We start from the raw sequence: 23,220 nt of genomic DNA on the forward strand, positions 1-23,220 counted from the left end.
GGCACATACTTTATAGGATGAAAAAGAGATTTAATTACCCTCTGTTTAGGAACTCACCAGCCCTGATTTTCCCTAGTGTCTACCTGGTATTTCCATCTCCATAAATTAGTTCCAGCAATAAGCCAACTAGTTGGTTTATCCTCCAAGTCTGGTCAGTTCTGAACTGTGGGTCTTAAGTACCTTATTGGTCTTTGAGGGTTTGGTTTTTTTATTTGCTTACCTCCTGACTTTGCCCCAAGAGAAGAACTGCACGAAAGTTCAAATTAAAATTTATCATAATCATTGTTGGGAGTAACTCTGCAAAATTCAGGATACAAATATATCAAACCACTTAGACACTATGCCAAATGCTGGGGAAATAATAGCAGAATGGTCTCTTCCCATGCAGAGCTTATAGTATAATGAGGAAACAGATGCCAATCAAATTTGCCCCAGGAGAAGTACTGTTTTTAGATCAATGGACTCTAAGAAAGTTTAATTTTATTTAGTACTTTAAGGAAATAAAAGAAAGTAATTTTGCCTAAGAATACAAATGTTTGCAGTTCATTGTATTGTAGAGTAGGTGAGGAGTCGGTGAATGGTTAGAAAAATGGATTTTTATATAGGCTTAAAATTTTAATTACTTTTGTCTGGCATTATAGAATGGAATAAAGAAAATTGATATCACCCATATTCCACCACCTAGGAAAAAAATTACTGTTTACATATGGCAAATTTTTTCCTCTCTCATTTCTAAAAAAAAAAAAAAAAAAAAAATAGAAATATATTATATATTCATTTTTCAAAACCTCTTTTTAAAACTTAATGTTACGTGATAATCAGTTATAAGTGTTTCTGAAAACATGTTTTTGAAGCTGTCCTAACATTCCGTCGTAGGAATGTACTGATTTTGCCAATCTGATGTCTAAAATAATATTAATTTCCATTTCTTTATCAGGCATAATTATTTTTTCATACATTTACCACCCTTCATATGTCTTCTTTTATGAATTACCTATTATGTCCATTATCAAGATTTCTACTTGTTTCTCAGTATTGTCTTAATTTTTAAAAAATGAACTCTTTATATTTTAAGGATATTAATCTATTTTCTATAATATTTATTATACATATTTTTACCCAATTTTGTCTTTGTCTTTTAATTCTGTGTAAAGTATTTTTGGTAAACACACTTATAGATTTTTATGGCTTGAAGGCTATCCGTGTTTTCCTTTGTGATTCCTTTGTAGCTGTTTATTCAGTGATGCTCAGTGAGTGGTATGTATCAGTCAGGAAGCAACATACTGGGAGTAAAACAGAACAAGACAGGGATGGCTTTGCCTTCTCAGAGCTTATAGTCTAATGAGAAAGACAGACAAAAGCCAGGCCAGTGTAATATGGCACATTGTGAGCTCTCTGAGAGGAAGTACAGGGTGGCATGAGACACTTAATCTGGACGTTGAGTTAAGAGAAGGCTTCTGGAAGGAAGCAACTTTCTGGCTGAGAATGAAGAGACAGGGTGATGTCGGTTGGGGCAGAGATAAACAGTATGTGCGAAGGTTCGTGTTCAGTGACCTAAATGCTAAATGTCCCCTGGGTGTACAACATGGAGTGCGTACATGCCACGGGCGGAAGGCAGTGATGGTGGAGGGTGTGAGCAGGAGACCACTGGGGAGGCTGCTGTTTGCCATAGTTCAGGGGAGGCAGGATGATGATGGGCAAGAAATGTTCTACATCACTCACCCCTTTTCCCTGGATAAACAAGGCTTTGGTTATATATTCAGTTCTTAGGTATATCCTATTGTCCACTGCAGAATAATTTATTTAGTTTTATTGTCATATGTCAGTCAGTTTGGGGGCCAGCACCGTACTGGTTTTGAGTTTTATGAAACATTTAACGGGTAGGGCATGTATCCTCTCATCACTTTTCACTTTCAGAATTAATTTATCTACGCTTGTCAGTGTGTTCTGGGTAAACTCTTAAATGAGTTTGAAAACTTAGAAAAGCATATGTATATATATGTGTGGGTATAAATATATGTGTATGTATGTGTATGCATGTGTATACAAACACACAGTCTCCCATGGGGGTAACTGGATAATGCATTAAGCCTATAGATCAGTTACAAAAGAACTGACAATCTTTTTAATAGAGTCAGCCCATCAAGAGGCATTGAACATCTACCCAGTACTTGAATTTTCTTTTACATTTCTTGTTAAAATGTTATAGTTTTACTCAAATAGGTTATTCTTTTTTGTTAGGGTTTTCTTATGTATCTTATAATTTTAGTTTTTTTCTTATGAATGGATCTTTTTTCCCATATCTTCTCTCTGATATTGCTGGACTATAGGAAAAATACTAATGTACATATATTTTCTTTTTATTTAACTATTTAACTCTTAATTGATTATAAGAATTTTTAGTTGATTATAAGAGTTTGTAATCATGGTGTCTATTAATGGTAATTTTCCTCCTTCCAATAGTTGCATCCAATTTTTATTTGATGTCTTCTAGCATTGATTACAACTTCTATTAATTAGTAATGATAATAGTGAACATCCTTAGAATCAATTTTAAGAAGAATGCCTGTTGTTTAACATTTTTTTAAAGTGTTTTCTATGAGAGCTAATAAAACAAGCACGGGAAATGCTACAAATGAAATCCTCTCTCCCAAGGATTAATAACTCATATTCATAAATTAATGGTGTGATATCTGCAATAAAGAAACTAGCTGAAAACTGAGTTGAACCCAACATTTCTAAATTGTATTTAACCACAGAAGTCTTTTTCTCTCATTTGGAAATTAACACCAATAACAACAGTCAACATTATATTCATTTGCTCTTTTCTCAGTTTTCTTGTTCAGCCTTGTTTTTTTTTTTTTTTAATCTGTTGCCGCATGGACTATGGTTTGGTTTTGCTTTTATTTTTTCCAATAATTTAGAAGACAGTCATCCTCTTTTTATTCTACAAGTGATTGCACTTAAAGTTTTCCAAAACACTTGCACCTGTATTTTATACTTACTAAAGTCATAGACATGACCATCTACTTTTTTTTTAATTTTTTATTGTTATGTTAATCATCATATATTACATCATTAGTTTTTGATGTAGTGTTCCATGATTCATTGTTTGTGCATAACACCCAGTGCTCCACGCAGAATGTGCCCTCTTTAATACCCATCACCAGGCTAACCCATCCCCCCACCCCCCTCCCCTCTAGAACCCTCAGTTTGTTTTTCAGAGTCCATCGTCTCTCATGGTTCATCTCCCCCTCTGACTTACTTCCCTTCATTCTTCCCCTCCTGCTATCTTCTTTTTCTTTTTTCTTAACATATGTTGCATTATTTGTTTCAGAGGTACAGATCTGTGATTCAACAGTCTTGCACAATTCACAGCGCTCACCATAGCACACACCCTCCCCAATGTCTATCACCCAGCCACCCCCTCCCTCCCACCCCCCACCACTCCAGCCACCCTCAGTTTGTTTCCTGAGATTAAGAATTCGTCATATCAGTGAATGACCATCTACTTTTATAATCAAGTTCAGAATGAAATGATATGCTCGAATAGCCCTATTAAAGATGAGACATTTAATCTATTTTACTTCCTTTCAACCATTTCCTCAGTATTTGTAAGAATTATTTAATTTTTTTTATTCAGGTTACTGTCAGTCACACATTTTATATTATTTTCCTTCTCTCTCAATAGATAAAATTTTTTATCTGTTCAGCAATGTAATCATATTTACAATACGTTCTTGGATAGTTACATGGTTATGTGGTTTCTGTGTACCTAGTTATTAGCCATTTACACTATAAATTTCTTATTTTTGACTCATTTTAATTAATCTCTTGGGCAGCTAAAGGGTATCTTTAAGAGTTATTGTAAGTAAAGTAAGGAGATCATATTTTTTTGAACCCTTTGATCTACTTAAAAAAAACTTCTGTTGTCTTTTGACATAAAGAGTGATTTTGCTGTGTATAAAATTCTTGTCTCACCATCTTTCTTGCCTTTTGCACTTAGTCATGTGGTGGAAAAATCTGAGATGATTCATATTTTTGTTTCTTGGTAATCTTTTTTTTTCCTGGACTTAGAGGTTTTACTTTCCAATTCAGATATTTTGTCATAACGCATCTAGGTGTGAGGTTTTTTTCTGATTTTCATAGCGTTTGCTGAATCATGTCAATTTTCAGAGTCAGACCCTCCATTGGTACTGTGAAGTTTTCCATTTTCAAAGCTTCTTTTGTGATTTTGGATATTTCTTCAGTTACATTTTATTTATTTTCTTTTTAAAAATACATTCTTAAAATTCGAATGCTTTTTTTTATAGAGACGTAACTTACATCCAATGAAATACAAAGACCCTAAGTGTACAGTTGATCAGTTTTGCCAAACTCATATAGCTGAGTAACCCACATCCCCTACCAAGATAGCGGACATTCCCATCACAGAATTTCCTCATACCCCTTCCTGGGTAATCCCAATCCCAGAAGCAACCACTGATTTGATTTCTATCACTTTAGATTTGTTTTGCTTGTTCTGAATATAATACAAATGGAATCATACAATAATATTATGTATGAGACTTCTTGCATGAATTTTTTAGATTTTTTGAGATTTTTTTTTAACATTTTTTTATTCAGGTTACTGTCAGTTACATATTTCATGTTCTTTTACTTCTCCTTTGTGAATTATTTTATCTATTCAGCAAATCATATTTACAATGCATTCTTGGATAGTTACATGGTTATCTGTTTCTGTGTACATAGTTATTGACCTCTCGGTAGGCGTATAGCACTATCTCATTGTGATCACTGGTCTCTTTTTCATGAGTATAAATCAGCCTAATTTGATTGTGTGCTCCCCTTCATGTATCTGGCATCTCATCTCATTGCTTCCTTTTAAGGAGTACAACGTAGGGCTTCTGTATTTTAAGGAGTGTCTGATTCTGTGTCCTGTAGTGTCAGTCTCACCTCTTACTGCCTTCAGTGGATATACTAATACGATTCTTAATAATGTTCATTTTTTGGTTTCCCTTCCATTCTCTTTGTCTTCCCCAGCCTTTTATCTCATAACAGCTACCTGTCCACTTTCACGGTATCTTTTTTCTACATCAACTGAGAATGAGAAACAGTTTTCTAAAATTGTCTTTGGGAGGAAGTTTCAGTTTCCTTGTTATATACTTTACCCACTGTCTGTGCTATTTGTTTTTCATGCTTACTCATCCAGGAATGAAACTGAATCCACTTAGACCCAATATTTGTGAACACATGGCATGTGCAATGTGTTCTGGGACCTGCTCAGTATGTACCAGGCTATAAGATTTCTGGTTCACAGCTGGAGGGCAGAATGACATGTCCTAGTTCAGTATCAGCATCTAATAGGAATGCCACTGGTGCAGCTTTGTGTATTGAGATAAGATCTTCTCTTCCCCCACCGCCTATTCTCCTATGCTCAAAACAGGAACCACAAAAATTTGTCATCTTTGAGATGCCTTCCTTCCAGGACTCTTCCTCCGTCCCCCCCTGCACTTGTTGGATATATGTTCCAGGATTTTTACTTGTTGGATATATGTTCCAGGATCCGGTGTGCCACTCCCTGTTCTTGTAATATCCCAATTCACTGTTTTCTAAAGGTTGAGATTTTTCTATGAATATAGAAGGGATGCTCTGCTGGGTTGAAGATGGCTGCATTCAGCAGAAGGGTAGCTGAACAGTTTTCAGGAAGGGACTGAACTATCTGCCTATCTTCTTTGAAGCCAAACTTTTGGTTTTGTTTTCAGCAGGAAATCGTATGTTTGTTAGTAATTCGGATTCACCTTCCAGTGCCATGGGTCATGTTAGTCCTGACATTCTCCCCGAGTTTCTGGCTACAGACTGACCATAGGTCTTGGGTTTTTGTATATTGTCCAGACCTTTTCTTCTCTTCCTTTCTCCTCCCCATGTCTTTATAAGTAGTCAAAAATAGGTACTCCTTTCCAGAAATCTAAAAAACGTCTTCTTAAGTCCTTTTAAGTTTTAAGAGTGTTTATCATTCTGCACATTTCCCCCATGAATCTTGGCTAACTTCCTCATTTAATCAAGTCCAAGTTTGTGTGAACAACTATCATTTTCTCTGCTTTACGTGATGAACTTTCTATCATTCTTTAGCATTTTGAAGTGCTATCTCAACAACAACAACAAAAAACCTTTTACCGATGACCAAATATCCTGGGGAAGAAAGGTGGCAGTATGTCTCCAAAGATGGGGCATTATCATCTCTGAGTGGCATCTGAATCCAAGACAACAAATGCTTACTGAGGTCCTTTGATGTCTCAGGAACTGTACTAGAAAGTAGATATATAGAGTTACATAAGACATGATCTCTTGCATTGGGGAATTCAAGGTCTTCTAATTACCTCTACCATTGTCATGTGCAGGACTGGTGAGTCTAGCCTTTGGAATTTGGAAGTGACCCACATTGTTTAAAAGTCTTTTGACTTTTACTAGGCTGATACTGAACTAAGTGATACTGATATTAGCTGATACTGAACTAAGACGCCTGGGTGGCTCAGTCAGTTAAGCATCTGCCTTCGGCTCAGGTCATGATCCCAGGGTCCTGGGATCGAGTCCTGTGTCAGGCTCCTTGCTCAGCTGGGAGCCTGCTTCTCCCTCTCGCTCTGCCTGCTGGTCCCCCTGCTTGTGCGCTCTCCTTCTCTCTGACAAATAAATAAAATCTTTTAAAAATAATAATAAAATCTAAAAATAAAAATAAAAATCTTTTCTCTCTCATACAAATATGTATTTTTTCCCTTAGGAGTATGTTCTTTATGTCTCTCAGGAAAGTTTTTGACTCTGGAACTATATTTCATTGTTCTCTGGGGGTAATAAGATTGGTGAGGTGAGAGTTTTGAAGAATAACACTAAATAGCCCAGAAACTCAGACTGAGGCTTCGGTACGGCTCTCAAGGCATCCTATAGGAAACTTTTGCAGCATACGATGAAAATCACAAACGCTGCTCCTGCAGGAAAGAGGCCTATCCTAGCCATAAGATTCAAAGCATAGCTATTAAATATTTCATCATCATACATAAGTATGTGTTATACACAGGATTCTTTTCTAATCCAGAAGTGAGACAACAAAGTTAAATTATAATCTTCTTTTGAGAGAAAAGTTTCACACAATTAGCCTTTGAAATGTATTCCCTAAAATACCATGAAAACATTGTCCCATGAAATAGTGTTTCTAAGAAACACATATGTCCCTGCCCTTGATTTTTCTTATCACCACCAATAAAAATAAGAGCTGGGTTGTTCTCTTCATGAACCTCAAAAAAAAAAAAATCAGTCTTGACTTTCTCAATCTTGATTGTAACCCCAAGGTTACCAAACAAAAATAAAGGTTCAAGAAGAAAAAGATCAACTACCTGCTCAAAATATTTAGCATAGCAATTCTGAGCTTTTGATAAAGACTCAAAATTCCCATGTTTGTCCACTAGATGAAAAAAGGAGTTTTGTTATTAGAAAACCATAGTCAAGAAGTAAGGTAGCCCCTCTAACACTTTTCCTGCTCCATTATGAATTACTGGTCTCTTTACACAGATGTTTGACAAGTTCTTAGCAAAGCTGAGCCCCATCAGATCTGGCTATTAGCCACTGAACCATCACTTAGTAGATTCCTGCTCCCTTTCATGCCATGAGTGGTAGACAATACTTCAGATCACAAATGGGCCGAACGTGTTGCATCTGAAGTTTTGGGATGACATGATGCTGTCTGCCCCCTTGTAATGATTTCAGATACAATGGAATGACCCTGGCCATGGTAGGAACTCAAGAAATCTTGGTTCATCATTTCTTTTCTTCCATCCAATGGGTCTTGTTAGTTACACACTCAGCAGAATGTCCCGCTGAGCACAGCGTGTCCTGCGGCCACTGTCCCCTCTAGCATAACCACATGTTAGATAGCTAAAGGATTTTTTTTTAACTATATTTTGCCAGGAGCCCAACTTCTATAGCACTAGGCTCCATTCAGTTTTCTACCGCCTGTAGAAAAGGAGAGCCCAGTCTTTCTGAAAGGCTTCTTCTCAAACAAGGGAGCATTTGAGGCAACACGTCAACAAGGTAGCCTGGTAATCGGTGCTCCTTCCAAAGCCAGATGAAAGATGTGTGGTTGGCTCAGATCGTCTTCTCTCCCACCTAGGGAGTAAAATCTACCAAGGACACAGCTGACACCAAGACGCCATCAGGGATTTATAACATGTTTAAGAACGAGGCCAGGAATAGGGCCATTATACAACGTCCCCTATTTGATTGCATTAAAGGAGGAATTTCCACTGACATTTTCAGAGACACATAAAATAATTGCCAGCCCTCACAGGGAATAGGAATGACCTAAGGCTGTATTGCATTCATGTCATGTCTTTAGTTAATATGTCTTGTATTATTAGTTTGCTTTCAAACAGATGCCCTGACGTATTTTTCTAAAGTGGAAACAAGTCATATTATGATCATCATTCTTAAGAGAATTACCTAAAATGTATTCATTTAATCTCTCAATCGTTTTCCAACTGCTGTTGCTTGCACATTATGTGCTGGATATGATGTAAGGCACCAATATAAAAAGGGGACCATTGTCTACCCTCAAGAAACACACAAGTCTGGTGGAGGTGTGATAGAGTCATGGATGGGGTTTAGGGCAGTTATTGAACAAGCAGGGGAAGAGAGTAAGGAGGAGATTCTATAGAGAAAATAGCACACAGAAACTTACAGTGAGTCACATGTTCCTGAGATGTGGAGCAGTTGCAAGTAGCCTGATGGGCAAAACACACAAGGAAGAAGTAGGAAAGGACAGCAAGTGTATCTGAGAAAAGTAGGTTGGGTCAGACTGTAAAGAGCTGAATACTGTGCTAAGTGCTGTCTTCTGTGATTCATGGGAGTCACAGTTAGTAGAAGACTTGAAGTCAGATCTCTTGATTCATAGGCATGGTTTTCTCTGTGGGATTACACTCGTCCCTCCAAATGCAAATGACCACCACACTGGATTTGACTGAAGATCACTGAGTGCAAATACATAAATTGCCTATCAGAAGCAATCGGTGAGTTTTCTTTTTATTATCTCCATCTAACAAATGAGGAAAGTAAAGTATAAAGAGTTAAGTAACTCGTCCAGGGTCACACAACAAGTTAGGTGATCCCAGCCAATCTGGCTTCAGAGTCTCTAGTCTTAACTACACCACATATCCCTCTTTGATCTAGAGATCTTTATGCATTTGTGTGTTCTATGGATGTGAACATTGGCAAGTAAAGCCTCCCTTCCAGAATAGATCTGATAACTGGCTACGTTTGAAATGGAAAGGATGAATGGTCTATAGCACAGGTCTTGGGATCAAGGAATGAAAGATGCTCCCTACTCATGTCTCCAGATACCTTTTTCTTTACCTTTTCCTGGCTCTTTGAAACCAGGCATCTGGGACTGGGCAGCCTCATCCTGTTAAGAGTAGTGAAGTACTAGTAGTGAAGTACTAGAAGGATGCTACTCTGAGATGCTACAAATACTGCAATTGTATTCACCACCCAAGACTTTGAAAGTTAAAGCCTGCAAATCTGAGAGATGAATTTTGCACCTGATTAGCATTGGTTGTTTGGTTTTGTTTAAATATTCATGGAGATTTGGTGATAGACATTGGGGAGGGTATGTGCTATGGTAGGCGCTGTGAATTGCATAAGACTGTTGAATCACAGACCTGTACCTCTGAAACAAATAATACATTATATGTTAAAAAAAAAAAAAAGAAGAAGAAGAAGATAGCAGGAAGGGAAAAATGAAGGGGGGGAAATCGGAGGGGGAGACGACCCATGAGAGACTATGGACTCTGAGAAACAAACTGAAAGTTCTAGAGGGGAGGGGTGGGGGGATGGGTTAGCCTGGTGATGGGTATTAAAGAGAGCACGTTCTGCATGGAGCACTGGGTGTTATACGCAAACAATGAATCATGATGTCCTGTATGGTGATTAACATAACATAATAAAATTTAATAAAAGACATTAAAAAAAATACTCATGGAGAGAATGGCAAAGAAATTGGAATGTAAGTTGAAGTTAAAGTGGGACAGACAGGCCCTTCAAGTGTTTCTCTTTATGCAATGATATTAATAACATCCAAATAGGCCTTAAGGCTGTCTGCTTACTTTGTACTTACCAAAGGAGTAAGATACCATTTTCCTTGGAAGCTTGAATGTTAAATATACTCCACAATATGATTCAAATATCATGCTTTTAAAAGTCACCTACTGTGTTTTGAATATCTATAGCCTTCAATACCTTATTAGAAGTCAATATTTGCTGAAAGTTTAACATCAAAGATCCATTGTGTAGGAGGAGGCAGAGTTACTCTGAAACATAGAACCAGTACAATGGACACTGTTAGAGTGGGACATACATAACAACATAAAGAAAAGCTTTCAGTTAACTAGTATGGAACTTCCTTGACTTACAGTGGGGTCACGCACTGGTGCACCCATGGTCAGTTGAAAATGTTGTAAGTTGAAAATGCATTTAGGACACCTAACCTACCGAACATTATAACTTAGGCTAGTCTACCTTAAATGTGCTCAGAACACTTCCATGAGGTTCCAGTTAGTCCAAATCATCTAACACAAAGTCTGTTTTATAATAAAGTGTTGACTGTCTCCTGTAGTTTATCGGATACTGGACTGAAAGGGAAAACAGCATGGTTGTCCGGGGACAGAAGGTTGTAAGTATACTAGTTATTCACTCTCGTAATGGCTCTTTGCCACTGCTCAGCATCACCAGAAAGGCTCATCCCATATATCCCTAGCCCAGGGGAAGATCAAAATTCAAAATTCAAGGTACGATTTCTCCTAAATGCGCATTGCTTTAGTACCACCTTAAATTGGGAAAATCGTAAGTCAAACCATGGTTAAGTTGGAGACCATCTGCACTGTGATACACTGCAACTACAGGGTGAAGTAGTGATCTCCATTTCCCCAGACGTGTTTGAGCAGAGATTGGATAACTGTTGGAGGGTGGTGCTAAGGTGGAATAAGAGCATGATGTCTGAGGCTGAGTTAGAATGGCCTCCGAAGGTTCCTCCAGCTCTAAAGTGTAATGAAATAATTTGCAAGCACTGGCCTGCACAAAGACCTTAGTATTCCATTTTATCATACTCACCCCATTCCGTATGGAAAAGGATATTCAGTCTACTTTTTGGAAGTCGTCGTCATCTTCATGTTCATTTTTATATCTCTGAAATTTTAATATATGTTGAACATATAGATATTATATATCTATGTGTTATAGTATATATTTATATATTATATACCTATATATTGATACATAGATCTGTGTATCTGTGTGTATATGCATATGGCAAATACCTTTAACAACATTTCATTAATCTTCTGACCATATTTGCAAGGTAGAACATGAGAGGTATTTCTGTGATTATAGTATAGATGAAAAAACAGGGGCCCAGGATCTTCTCACATTCTCCTGCCTCTGATGGTTGTTTGGTAATGGCCCTTTGAATAGACTCCTTTATTTTATGTGTGGATTTTTTGTTTGGTTTTAATTACAACAAAAACTACTTAAAGGGAGAGGCCATAGGAAATCTGAATAACTTTTTTTTTTTAGTTTATAAGATTTTTATTTCTTTTTAAAAAAAAGGACATTAATATTCATTACATATTTACATCTCAAAACCCCCAACTTAGTGAAAACAAGACATTCAGTAGCACACTAGCAGCAGAAGGTGCTTGTAACTACTAATCATTTTTATAAAGTTATATCTATATAAAAATAAACACTAAAGAGAATAAATAGGCTCAACTAAAGTTAATAAGAAACAAGTGTAAATAATACCATATTTTAAACCGGAATCTGTGAAAGTCTTACTATAAGGATTTTCACTCCAAGCAGACAAAATACATACTAATCTAAAACTTAGAGGATAGCAGGTTAATGGATTTTCTCTTAGTTGAAGACTATCCAACCTCAGTAACATTTCTGGATAAAGCATAAAGTTACTACTGTACATTTTAAAAAGATTGGTCCAGTTGTGTGTTCTCTATTTTTTTAAAGACTTTATTTATTTATTTGACAGCCTGCTTCTCCCCCTCCCACTCCCCCTGCTTTTGTGTTCTCTATTTTTAATTGCCCCTCCTCACTTACAGCATTGACAGCAGCAGCATTATCTGGATGGTCTAGAATGTCTTTGTTGAATCCATCTAATGACTCCTCCTCTTGATCCTCACCTGTATTAACCTCTTCAGTGGTCTGTGCCCTGGGTGTATTTATTAACAAGTCATTTCTGAGGGACTGACTATTACTCAGTAGCTTTGCCTGCCTTCTTTCCAAGGCCAGTTGTTTATTTCTCTCAATTCTCTATTGTTGTTCTTCTGTTAGGCTTCTACCTGACTCAGGAGCAAAATTCTCACTTTCCAATGAGTTTGGCAAAAAGGAATCTGATTGGGTAGCGGTTACATCGTGGCCATGATTTTCTCCTTCGTCATCATTATTGCTAATAAAATCTTCATGTAAAATAGGCAGGTCAAGTCGAATTCGTTTTAAACAGGTCTGAACTTCCTTTTTACTTCCCAGCTATTCAACTCTGTCAATAAAATCCTCGAATTGCAGTTTAGGGAATAGCCTATGTGCCCAATGCTCCATGTGTCTGATTAGCGTTTTCAAGTCTTCAGCCTCATGACCTTTACCTTTGAATTTTGCCTTATCAAACACATGCCTTAATGCTGGAAGCCCTCTCTCTGAAATTAATCTCTGAGCATCCGTTTAACTCTTCTCTTTGGAGGTACAGGAACAGGTGCTCCTCTCCCTGACTATCAGGTTCAGCTCCTTCACCATTTTCTCTCTGTGGAGAGGCTGGAGGTGGACAAAGAGGAAAAGTTTCATCTTCTACATGCTCATAATCTGGTAGGTCAATCAAGCCATTCTCCTGTGGCTCCAGCATCTTTTCCTCTCAGGTGCACTGCTGCGGCCACAGTGCTGGATACCTTTCTATGGAGAGATTTTATCTTTTGTTTTGTTACCCTAGAATGCATTGTTCTTGGTCTAAGATTTCCCCTCCTCACACATAGTTAATATTTAAGAAGCACATGTTAAGTTGAGTTGTCATGTCAGCACTTTCCCAATCTCAGGTCAGAGCAAAAGAAGTCTATGTACAACTTACATCTGATGAGGCAGCTACAAGTCAAAGAGCATCCTGACAACAGGGCAAATTTCAAGTAATGTGATGCTCCTAGGATTAACATAGAAATAACAAGATAAATGTGTATGGGTGACTGAACAAGACTTCCCTCCATAAATCAGCTCCTGCCTGAGTCAAATGATAAATTTCTCAGAGGCATTTGTAGAACTGAATCCAGCTTTTGTTGCTTTAGGGAGGCTGTATAAAGCAGAGATAACTGCTAGATTAAAAGGAGAATTGGTTTGTTTTCCTGTTGTGATGTTGAGAGGCAGGGGTGATGGTTTGGCTAGACCCTGCTGGAGAGCCCAAAAAAAGATTCAAAGTCCTCTACTTGGAAATAAGGAGTCAACCTTTTTCTTTTGTTTTTTTAAGGTTTATTTTATTTTAGAGAGAGAAGGGAGAAAAGCAGAGGGAGAGAATCTTCAAGCAGACTCCCTTGCAGAGCCTGACACGGGCTCAATTCCATGACCCATGAGATCATGACCTGAGCCGAAACCAAGAGTCAGATGCTCAACTGACTGAGCCCCCCAGGCACCCCTGAATCCCTTTATGCTTTGGCTTTGTGTAAGAAATCTCACTCAAGGATCAACTACATATTTCTATAAGGTCATGGTTTTGCAAGACACTGGGCCATGTTTTCCCGAGTCAATGGTTCCACTAAGAACTGAGTGTCTTCCTAGAACTGCTAACGTTTCTGAGGCATCTTGGCAGACACTAAATCAAATAAGCCCACTCCCCAGGGCTTGTCTGTGTTCCCAACCAACACAGGCTGTTATTTTCTCTTGCCGTAAAGATTCATTTGCAGTACTCGTTAGTCATTCTCCAAGCTTTTAACTTGGGCAAGCACAGATCAGTGTCAGATGCTTTTCTTTTTCTTTGTTGGGTTGCCCTCAAAAAGCTGATCTGTGCCAACTAGTGAAAATTCCACCTTTATTTTTCTTGTCCAGCTAAATTATCACTTCTTCCTTTTCATCTTATCCCCTTGCCCCAAAGCAGTGCTTGGTATGCTTAGGTAACTCTCATGGATTCTGAAGATGGCCCCAGGAGAGTTAGCAATTGAACTTCTACCTCTGTTTAAGGTAGTTTCTCTGAGTCATAGAAGATGGATCCAAGTATTTCGCCACTCTCATGAGAGAGAAGATTCTTCAGCAACATACTTCATTGTCAAAACATGGGACAAGAGGGAGAGAAGGTTTCCAGTAGATGGATTTCTGCTCACTCCTGCATATTGCCTTGCCTTGGCAGAGTACTTCCAGGGATTTATTTTTCATTCCATTCTCATAGACACTCCGGGAAGTATAGATTATCAGTCTCATTTTTCAGAGATAAAGAGAGTGAGACAAGATGGTAAAGTGGCCTGCCCATGGCCACCCGGCTGAGAAGCAGCCAAGCCAGGGCTTGGGCACAGTTCTTCTGACACATGCCATATCCAAGCCTCTTTTTTCTCCTTCGTGGCTGCCTTCCCAGTTTCATGGAAAGAATCAAAGCCTGGAAGGATAAATAACAACAAGAGTAAAATTAATGATCGGCTTTTTAGCCTTTGCCACGTGCTACATACCATACTAATAACCTCAGGGGCATCATTGCTTCCATGCTTTCATAATTTCTGAGGGCCACCATCATCATCCCCACTGAAGGAAGAAACTGGGTTTCAGATAGTGTAAGTGACTTGTTCAAAGTTACACGGGTCGGTGGAGACAGAATCCATCCCCAGGTGTTGAACCATGGAATTTGCTAGTTCCATAAAGCAAAAATTTGAGGGGAGAAAAAAAAAGCAGGGCCTTGTGAACAGAGTCCTGAGCAAGAAGGATAAATGATCTGAGTCTGAGGTCTAACTCTGTCTCTATTCCTCTGTGTGATCTCCGGCGAATCTGTTGACTCTGTGGACTGCTTCTTCTTATAAAATGGGGCTGGTACCGTTGGGCCTGATGTCTCACAGAGGAGGATCCAATCAGGCCAGACATGCCTAAAGTCTCTCGAAGCTGGAGAGCACCAGACAAAGAGAAGGTATCATTCTTAGTGTTGGAATTGCGACTATAACCCCAGTGTCCTGACACGTCATAGCACTGCCCGAAAGTCTGGGCTCTTCCCTCAGTCCCCTGTTCCCTCCATAGCTGCAGATCAGCTTGGTTAAGAAGAGCTTCATTTTCAAAGCATGTGTCCATTAAAGGATCTCCGTTTCCTTGCAGTATGCAAATTTATTGAGTGAGATTAAGCTACCTTCTACAAACAGTGTATTTTTTTTTTTAAGATTTTATTTGTTTATTTGAGAGAGAGAGCACAGAGGGAGAGTGAGAGAGAGAAGCAGACTCCCCACTGAGCAGAGACCCCCCCCTCCCCCCATGCGGGACTCTATCCCAGGACCCCAGGATCATGACCTGAGCCAAAAGCAAGCGCTTAAATGACTGAGCCACCCAGGTGGCCCCAAACAGTATATTTTTGAGCAGTCTCTTCCTGGCCTCTGGGCAAAGCCATCGTCAGTCAACAAAATAGATGGAGTTACTTCCCAGAGGATGTTTATATTCTGAGACTAACAACCTTCTCTTACCCTGTAGCAAGTAGGGCTTTCACAGGGAAGATCCTAGGGCAGCTTGTGGCCAAGGCCAAGACAGAATTGAATTGCTCTTGGGTCCATCATAAGAGTTGTCATTGACCAATTGCCTCCTATGGGACAGGTGCGTTAAGATATTATTTATCCCGATTGCCCTGTGAAGTATTTTTATCCCATTTCCAAAGGAAGAAAATGAGGTTCTGGGAGAAATATTCCTAGAGCTCATAAGTTTTGTACTGGTCTTCCTGTCATGTCATCCATCCCCTGTCTTTTCAACAACTAGCCAAGTTTCCAGTTTCCCACCCCTCGTCCAAGGCAGCCCTCCTTCCTGCCAGTCATCAGAACCACTCAGGGCTTAGAGGACCATGCTGGCAGGGAAGAAACTGCCTTTTCTGAAACTCACACCCACACTTTGGGTTGGATCTGGGCTAGGACCACTGCCCTCCATCTCTACTTTTTTTTTAGGGGGGGCAGTAGACTTTATCAAAGCCTTTGTTTTTCTTCTATTCATTCAGTCCTGGGTTTCTATTTAGTTGTGATAACAGAATATTTTTGGAAATTTTGCTGCCTTGGAGTACAAATCTGGAATTTACAGGGATTGAGGAAGCTACAAAATGTAGTGGGAATTGAATTATGCCAAATACTAGTTTTCAGTCTCCTTCACAGGTCTACAATCACCTTATTTGGGAATATCAAGATAAGTTATGTGGTTACTGCGTTGCTCCTGTAATAACCAGATTTTATTTAAAGAACTATAAAGGACAAAATATAAAGGGGGAGAATATATTTTGACAACTTGTTTTTTTTCAATTTTCAAGTTTTTTTTTTTTAAAGATTTTATTTATTTATTTGAGAGAGAAAGAATGAGAGATAGAGAGCGCGAGAGGGAAGAGGGTCAGAGGGAGAAGCAGACTCCCTGCTGAGCAGGGAGCCCGATGTGGGACTCGATCCCGGGACTCCAGGATCATGACCTGAGCCGAAGGCAGTCGCTTAACCAACTGAGCCACCCAGGTGCCCTCAATTTTCAAGTTTTGAAGGAAAGTTTTTGGAAAATATTTTAGAAGTTTCCTAAATTTCACTCCCTTTAAGGTAAACTTATAGCTGGAAGAATGATGCCTTAAAAACCTTTCTATCATTACCTGAATCACAGGAAATTGGTGGAAATTTTTACTGCTCGTCATACAGAACCGCAAAGCAGATCACAACTCTTCCTTTCAGAAAATAACATTTTCTGGGCACCTCGGCGGCTCAGTCATTAAGCATCTGCCTTCGGCTCAGGTCATGATCCCAGGGTCCTGGGATCGAGCTCCACATCGGGCTCCCTGCTCCGGGGGAAGCCAGCTTCTCCCTCTCCCACTCCCATTGCTTGTATTCCCTCTTTCACTGTCTCTTTCTCTGTCAAATAAATAATATCTTTTTTTAAAAAATCCAAATTCTTTAAAAAAAAAAAAAAAGAAAACATTTTCAACCAGATACGTTATCTGCCTCATAGATGTAACCATTTTCACATCTGGGAGATCTTAATCTGAAAATGTCCACAAATCACACAGCCTGGCTAGGGGTGGAGGGGAAGAGGGAGGTGGGGAGTAAGGGGGTCCACTCTGAATTCTGTCTCTTGGCTGATCCTGCTTTTCTCCTATAGCATCTCTTTACGTTTAAGAAGAACCCAATTGTCTTGTGAACTGTTTGAGCCTCTGTAACCTTTTGGTGAGGTTAGGGGGCTTACAGATGCATTTCTGCACATTCTCCCTTGTTTTTCCTGCTTCAGCGGAAAAGAAGCCCCGTTCCCTCTGACACTGGAGCTTCCTGCCAAGGGAATGACTCTGTTTTCTCTGTGGCCAGCTCTGGAGAACCGGAAATCCAGCCTGTCAGGGACAGCCAGCTAACATCACAGGCAGAGGACACATAATTAGCTCGGTTGAACTTCGCTGTTGTCATTGTGGTGGTGGTGGTTGTTTAGGATCAAAGAGTTCAAGGCAGGGACAGATCAGCTGGCTGCAGGGAAAGTTTCAGGCTTCTTGGCTTCAGCAGCTCACTGGACTAACAGGTTACCTGTAGTGAGTGTCTGCCCTAGCTCGCTGAGGACAGACAGCACTATCAGACCTGCGGTAAACACAGTCTAAGTGACTGATTTTAGAACCTAAACCAGGTAGGTGTTACATGCTTTTTAGTGGTAAAAAAGAGGTGGGGAAGAAGGAGAAAACAAAGACCCAAGTGGTGGAATTTAGTAATAAAAACAAAGCAGGAAACCAAAAAAATATTTCTTCTGACAGCCAGCATATTTTCCTGTTTAGAGAACTGTTGTCCCCTCCTTAACCACAAATAACAAAGAATGAAATAAATCAGGGCGCCTGAGTGGTGCAGTGGGTTAAGCAGTCGACTCTTGGTTCCGCCTCAGATTGTGGTCTCAGTTTGTGGGATCAAGCCCCGTGTCTGGTTCCAAGCTCAGTGCAGAGTCTGCTTAAGATTCTGTCTCCCTCTCCCTCAGCCCCTCTCCACCGCACTCTCTCTAAATAAATAAATAAATCTTAAAAAAAAAAGGAATAACATAAATTAAGATTAAATGGCCAGTTACTCAATAGGGGCAGGGAAATTAGAGTCAGGAATTCCCGCCTTGTGTTTGAGAAAGGTCTGTTCTGTAAAATAGAGAGACTTCTGTAAGCATCCCGCAGAGACACGCCTTTTGTCTGATGCCAGGGAAGCCCACGGTTGGGGGGGGAGCTTTATCAGCTTTGCAGCCTCCCTAGGGGCTCCATAGAGTCAGGGCGTGAATAACAAAGTGGTCTGTTTGGGTACTTTGGCAGGTGTGAGCAGGAAAAGGGAATCCTTCTCCAGGACAAGGTTTTCTCAACCCTCCTGCTCTCAGAGCGGCCCTGAGATTGCTCCAGGAGGAGTATACAATTTGTCAGCATCATTGACAAATTCCTGAAGTAGATCTGGGCTACCCAGAAAACTGCTGTGTCATTGGGGGAGCCGGGCGGGGGAGGGGAAAGGATGTTGTGAGAGGAATTGAAGGGCTGCCTAGAGAAATGGTCCCATGTGCCTGTCCAGTGCAACACCCAGGACTGCTGCACCACTGTCAGGGCAGGGCTCCTCCGCCTGCCAGTCTCATCCTCATGCTGTTGTATGCCCAAGGACCATCCCCAGGGGCTGAGGCAGATCCAAGTTGGCAAACTCAAACGGTAAGGAAGCCCTGAGCCTTGGCTTCTAGTAGCTTTGCTTCAGTCCACCAATTGAGCAAGGATGCGTGCTCAGAGCAGCCCTTACTGGTGACAGAGGCTTCCTGAATGGGGTGGGTCTCAGCCCAGCCCCAGAGTGCTCTCTCAGGGATGATGCCAGGTTAGCGCACTGGTCTACCTCCAGCTGCCATCCACATTTACACACTGTAGGTCCTTCTCTCCCGCCTCAGGACTGAATGGCTGGAATGACAGGACTGGCAGTCGTGGTGGTCGGGAGGGGTAGAAGGAAGCTGGGCTGAGCGGGGGGGGGGGGGGGGGGGGGGGGGCGGAGACTGGGATGCAAACTCAAGGAGAGCTTAATCCTTCACCTGGGCTCTAACCCCATCTTCAGTCTCAGATCTGAACCAGGAGGGAACCAGCCCACAGGGAACCCTAGCGGTTGGGGAAGCAGCCAGAGGGGGAGGGGTTGGCGCTCTGGTTAAGTGGTGTTCAAAGACAGAAAAGAGAAAAGCAAAAAATGTTTGTAACTTTAAACACTTCCACTGAGTCTGTGAATCCCTCCAGGTCCTAGAGCGAAGCACACGGGGAGAGCTGGCCTCACCTTCTTCCTTTCCCATGTGTGACTTATTTCTCCTCATGACTAAAGTTCTTGGCAAAATGATTTACCTTGGATAAGAAAAAGTTGGGGGTCAGAGGAAAGTGGTGCCCAAGGACCAACCCATCCTTGCCCCCGAGACCCCTTCCCTTGGAGAGGTCTTGACTGGTTTCCACTTAGTCCATTTGCAAACACACTGGAGCGTCTTTGCCAGTGGCTTTGGGCTCCTGCCTAGGCTCCCGGGCAGGAGCTCCGTGCCCCTCCCTGCCCCTCCTATGCAGCAGTCCTCATGCCTTAGCTCGGGGAGTGAGGAACGTCATTTTGACAGAAGCACTTTTCTTGAGGAGACAAGCCCTGCTTGCTGAGGTTTGTTCTGCTTTTGCTCACGGAGGTCCCAGCCTACCCTCTGCCCTTTATTCACTTTCCTTCTAACCCCCTGGCAGATAGTATTACCCTCTGCCTTGAAAGACTCCTTCACCTTCGTGCCAAGACCAGACCACTGTCACATTTCAGAACGTGATTTTATAAGAAACTCCAACTAGGGGAGTCATTGCCAACCTCCTCAGAGGAACAAGAGGACTTCTCTTCTCCTAACTGCCATTGCAATGGTTTCCTTTGGTGGCCAGAGCTGTGGGCAGTCGGAACAAATTGAGCATCTCTACTCTGATAAGCAAAACTCAGTTGACTTCTTCTCTTTCCCTCAAAGATCCAGGGAATTGCTTAATGTGTCCCACAGCCCTGCCATGTCTTCTTCAGAAAACTTGGAGCCATTCTCCCACAGGTGTGACAGTTTACTATGCCCTGGGCATCTTCTCAGACTGGGGGAGGCAGTAGAAAAAAACTATGGCTTTCATACCACCACTTCCACACCCAGCCTTCCTCAGTGTCATAATCCTTAATGCAAACAGAGGAGGAGGGGCTAGGATGTTCCAGAAGAGAAAGGTTGGCACAGTCAGTTCAAAAGAGATTATCCTGAAGCTGTGGCTCCAATTTTATATAGCCATTTATTCACCTAGCCTTTATTGATCACCTACTATGCGCCAGGGTTCTAGAGCTACACGGTGGATGACAGACAGTATTACTGCAAAACCTGGAGAGTTGAGTCTAGAGTGGACCCTCATGGCCAGTGAGGATTCTAAGCTTGGGGCAGATGTCCCTTGGCCCCAACTAGCTTCTGCTGTGGGCGTCTTCCCCCCTTGCTGGCTTGTCCTGGTGGGAGGAAGTGAAAAGGTATGAGGAGCAAGGGTGCAAGGAGCTGCTTCTCCTCAGGGGAGTCAGGCTTTGGAGAATTCTTTCAAGAGTTTCAGCTAGCTTTAAGTAACCCAAAATGTGCTTGCCCCTATAGGAGCCCCCTTTCTCTATGCGTGTGTCCCGTTTCTGAGCAGGCAGACAGCATGTGAGTGAGAACCTTAAGAAAGTAGAGGACTATTCTCTCACTCTTTTTGTCTTTTCTCTATTTAATTTCCTCTCTTCACTTCCTTTCCTTTTATCCTGCATTACTCTTGGCACTTCCGCAAGAGCTTAGTAGCTCTTCCCTGCCTACAGGATTGAGTTCAGACTTCTCAACTTGCCCTTCCATGGCATGCAGACTCAGTATAGGACTGTTGAATATGGTATCAGAATGAACCAGTCTCTTGGTCTTTTTCAGTACCTGTATTTCACAGGAATCGATGGGCTGCTTTTTCTGGGAACTTGAGGATTAGTATTTTTCCTTCAAAATCAACTTACTTTTTGCTTAGAGACTGTTAAAGACAAAGGTCTTCTCCCCAGCCAAACCCATAGACACAGGTAAGCAAGCCTTCCCCTGACCCCATGCTCTGACCCTTGGAACGAGCTGAAACAAAGTGTGCCCTCATGTTTTTCAGCAACGGGTTTTCTTGCCTGCCCTATCCCCGTAACTAAACAATGATTACAATCCTCTGTACTTTAATATGTAGATAAATTATTAACAGTGGGTTGTACCTTTTCCCAGGTTGTAAAAGGATGACTGGTTAGAGTCCCAACGTTCTCCTTGTCTGTGTAGGAAATGTAGGGGAGGATGTCATCTCAGATCACCTATCTCTAAGACTCGTAACAAAGATGTGGCAGGCTCCAGCCAGGAGTGTGAGTGAGGTGACAGCAGGAATGTCACAGGTGAGCCTTGGTGACTTTCACCTTTCTTTGTCAATTTTGATCCTTTTTTTCCGTCCATCTTTCTCTTCTGGGATTGCGAATGGGCGGAGGGCAGGAAGTATGACTAGGATATCAATGGTTGTACGAAGGTCTTAGGGAAAGGTCTGTGTTTTGATACGAAATGGGCAAGGACACTCTGTGTTAACATAAACACCAACATGAAGGCCCACTGTAGAGCCCAAGGATTCCAGGAGGAAAGTGTGGACCTGGCCTGGGAACAAAGATCAAAAGGCCAGCATGATAATATACTGGCATGATCACGTGACAGACCAGTCTGTCCTACGGGAGCGGGAAGGGGCAAACTGGGGTGGGGGGGCAGGGACTAGAAGATGCTGGAGTCAAGGTTGCATTGCTTTGATGAGGAGTTGGAAACATCTCCAGATCTGGCGGGAAGGCAGAAAGACAGAGAGAGGCCAGCCAGTGAACTGTACAGAACCACTGGAGCTCATGCATACCAGGTTCAAGTTGGGGTGATTGGGCTGAGGTGTTTCATTTTGTTTCTTTTAACAGATGTCATTTTTTAGAACAGCCTTAAGTTTACAGAAAAATTGCAAAGAAAATACAGAGGGTTCCAGGGTCTCCCAGTTTTCCCTACCCACAAATTCTTCTATTATTAACATCTTGCATTAGTGTGCTACACTTATTACAATGATGAACCAGTATGGATACATTAGTATTAACTCAAGTCTGTAGTTTACATTAGGGTTCACTCTTTGTGTTGTACAGTTCTGTGGGTTTTGACCAATGCCTAATGTCAGGTATCCACCATTACAGTGTTTCACTGTCCTAAAATCCCAGCTCCCCTAATCCTCCTTTCTCCCAAACCCTTGGCAGCCACTGATCTTTTTACTGTCTATATTTTGCCTTTTCCATGATGTCATATAACCAGAATCATATAGAATGTAGCCTTTTCAGATCGCCTTCTTTCACTTAGCAAATACGCATTTAAGTTTCCTCCACGTCTTTTCATGGCTTGATAGGTCATTTCTTTTCAGTGCTGGGTAATATCCCATTGTATGGATGTGCCACAGTTTGTTTATCCATTCAAGCAGACTTTTCAGTGAGTTAAAAGGCAGAAGCAAAAGGCACCTGGGTGGCTCAGTTGGTTAAGCATCTGCCGTCAGCTCAGGTCGTGATCCCAGGGTCCTGGGATCGAGACCCGCGTCAGGCTCCCTGCTCAATGGGGAGTCTGCTTCTCCCTCTCCCTCTGCCCCTCCCCCCCCCACCGCCCCCCCCCCGGCCACGCCTGGCTTCTGCTCTTTTGCAGAAGAGTGTGCACTCTCTCTCTCAAATAAATAAATAAAATCTTTTAAAAAAAATGGCAGAAGCAATGAAAAGAGTGAATGAGGAGAAAGTAGCAAGGGCTGCAAGATGTGAAAGAAGCAAAAGGTTTGGAGAAGTGGAATAACAAATTTTGAGTGCAGAGGCCTGAACCAGCCTAAGGCAAGGTTCCTGAAACCAGTATTCAGTGGGAGAGACCAGTGCCTCACTGACTCCCACCAGGCCTTCCCTGCTTTTATAGACCAGAAGTTTTATAGAA

General features: G+C 41.2%; 1 pseudogene; it reads right to left on the minus strand.

Moving 5' to 3' along the window:
* Positions 1-12,063: 12,063 nt before the first annotated feature.
* LOC114204750 (TIMELESS-interacting protein pseudogene) lies at positions 12,064-12,947 on the minus strand (annotated as a pseudogene).
* Between the last annotated feature and the right edge of the window lie 10,273 nt (positions 12,948-23,220).

The sequence above is a fragment of the Eumetopias jubatus genome, unplaced genomic scaffold (assembly GCF_037043125.1).
Source record: "Eumetopias jubatus isolate StellerSeaLion01/CBP00866 unplaced genomic scaffold, mEumJub1_p1.0 scaffold_5, whole genome shotgun sequence".
Classification (NCBI taxonomy): Eukaryota; Metazoa; Chordata; class Mammalia; order Carnivora; family Otariidae; genus Eumetopias; species Eumetopias jubatus.